The sequence below is a fragment of the Chrysochloris asiatica genome, unplaced genomic scaffold (genome assembly GCF_000296735.1).
Source record: "Chrysochloris asiatica unplaced genomic scaffold, ChrAsi1.0 scaffold00157, whole genome shotgun sequence".
NCBI classification, from domain to species: domain Eukaryota; kingdom Metazoa; phylum Chordata; class Mammalia; order Afrosoricida; family Chrysochloridae; genus Chrysochloris; species Chrysochloris asiatica.
Window position 1 is genome coordinate 5645150 of NW_006408675.1, and position 2813 is coordinate 5647962.

Below are 2813 nucleotides of genomic sequence, written 5' to 3' on the forward strand. Positions count from 1 at the left end.
ATGATATATATATATATATATATATATATATATATATATATATATATATATATTAACATTACAGCTTCCAATTTGTGTTTTATTGACAACATATCTTTGCCCTTTTCAGAGTCAGACAGTTTTAGGATTTCATGAATGTCTCCTTGTGCTCAGGGAACGGAGGGTGTATGGGAAGTTGGTATTGCATAGTGGTTGAAAACATGGGTTGTGGAGCCTGTGCCTGGATGTTTACTAGTACCATGATGCTGAGTTGTTGTTGTTGTGAAGTGCCGTCGAGTCAGTTCTGACCCATAGCGACCCTGTATAGGGTTTCCAAGGAGCAGTGGTGAGCTTGAACCGCCAACCTTGCAGTTCAAACGGCTTTGCAGTCTGGCACATTAGCCCACAGCGCCACACCAGGGCCCCATGATGCTGGGTAAGGTACTAAAATTTCATGTGCTTTAGTTTCCTATTCTGTAAAATGGGAGGAATAGTCCTTCTCTAGCAGGACTGTTGCTAGGGCTATGCTAGAATTGTAAAGTGCTTAGAATAGTGTGTGATGTTTTATAAGTGTTAATCCTATGACTGATATTTTACAGCAAATGGAGAAAATGTTCTTGGAAGAATCACTCATTTTTCCTGGCAAAGCTTTTTAGTTCAAGAGCTGTCTTGAAGGAACTGAATGGAATCAACGTTTTAGGCAGACAAACTCATACATCAGAGAGTCCTGATGTGGCGCAGTGGATTAATGCGTCAGACTGCAAAGCCGTTTGCACTGCAAGGTGAGCAGTTCAAGCTCACTAGTTGCTCCTCAGAAACCCTATACAGGGTCACTATGGGTCGGAACCAACTCGATGGCACTTCACAACAACAACTCAGCATCATGGTACTAGTATCAGGATCAGAGAAGGATGAATTACCTTTCCTTTCCCTAGAAAAAAACACCAAAATGACTTCCATCTAGTGGCCAAGATGTGCAATTACAACTTACCACCAGCGCCATCACAACCCCAACTCAAACCAAACCTGTTGCCCTGGAGTTGATTCTGACACAGCAGAATTCCCCCATAAGGTTTCTAAGACTGTAATCTTAAAGGAATCAGATTGACACATCTTTCTCCCATGGAGCAGCTGGAGGGTTTGAACCACAAACTTTCTGGTTAGCAGCTGAATGCTTTAACCACTACATCACCAATGTTCCTACAACTCTTCTAGCCAACTGTAATTCTTTAGGACTCAGAGAATTTTGTGGAGTCTTGGTATGGCGCTGTGGGTTAACGTACTGGACTGCAAAGTCAGTTTAAACTGCAAGGTCGGTGGTTCAAACTCACTAGCCACTCCTTGGGAAAGCAATACAGGGTCACTGTGAGTCAGAACTGACTCGAAGACACTTATCAACAACAACAACAAGAGAATGTTAAACTTAAGTAAAGTTTTAAGCCAATGAGAACTAGGAAAAGAATAACAAGCCATTGGGGGGGGTTGTTTTATTTTGCTTATAAATCACTATCAAACTTTTCAGTGTCATAATTCTAATGAAACCTGTGAGAGCCAGAATTTAACAGGACTGCCTTATTGTTCTGGGTCTCACAAGTGTTCCCCCTTTGACAGGGTGCAGTCTTAGCACTGTTTTATCACTTAACTTTAGTGGACAAATTGGAATTTTCCTTCTCCTACAGGTTTTGTGTTACTCAGCTTCTGGCTTTTACAGGTTTTATTTTATTAACCTTGCTGTTATGTTATATGCCATCTAGCTGGTTCTGACCCATAGCAATCCTTTACAGGACTTAGTCAGAACCAACTCCACGGCATATAACAACAACAACAACAACAAGGAGCGGCTGGGGAGTTTGAAGCACCAGCCTTGTGGTTAGCAATCCAGTGTTTATTCAACAGTACCACTCTAAGACCCTGTGTGTTCACTTTGTTGTTGTTGTTGTTGTGAAGTGCCGTCAAGTCTATTCTGACCCATAGCGACCCTGTATAGAGTTTCCAAGGAGCAGCTTGTGAGCTTGAACCATCAGCCTTGCAGTTTAAACCGACTTTGCAGCCTGATGCATTAACCCACAGCGCCACACCAGGACTTAGCACCCCAGAAAGACAACTTTAATTAAGTGAAACACTTTGGACGTATTTAATACCGACCCCAGTGTCCTCTAAGCATAGTCAATGTAATCCACATGATAAATAGCTTTTTCTTCCTCCCAGAGTTTTAATGGATGGGACTCATTAGTTTACATAATCATACTAAAACCCGAAGAGCACTTCCACTGTTGCTCTGCAGTCAAATATTAATCCTACCAAACCAAATACTTCACATGGTCTATTGGCTTTGGAGTGTCTTCCTTACACCGTTAACTCCTAGGGGGCAAGGGGAGATTGAAAAGATACAGAAACATCACACCTTCCACTGCAGTTTTATTACATAAGTAATGTTTTATGGCTAGAACTGGACTTTCTTTCAGAGTGTTGATTTTATTTTTATTTTTTAATGTAGTTTATGCCCTAAGCCGTTTTTGCCACTAAGGTATCCAGTTCTGCTCAGAGATTCTGACTTTAAAAGCATACTGCATGCAGTTCATCAGCAATATACTATGCGTTGTTTCCTGATGGAGGGAGGTTACACCAAATAAACTGTAAAAACATGACTCATTTTTTCATATAAATTTCAATTCAAGTTCACTTAGGAAGGCAAAAAATCTCACCTAGAAGACATAAGCGGTCTTCCTAAGACAAGGTGCTCTTAATTCTTTTCACATATACTTTAAACACACATATATACACATTTGGCTTTTAAAAACCTCTGGTAGCGTAGTGGTTACGAATCGGTCTGC

The 2813-nt window shown here is 40.8% G+C and overlaps 1 protein-coding gene across 1 annotated transcript in view; it reads right to left on the reverse strand.

Annotated features, from left to right (window-relative positions):
• Positions 1-2813, reverse strand: part of MAST4 (microtubule associated serine/threonine kinase family member 4) — an 880190-nt gene that overhangs the window by 250581 nt on the left and 626796 nt on the right. The gene's annotated exons all lie outside the window — the stretch shown is intronic.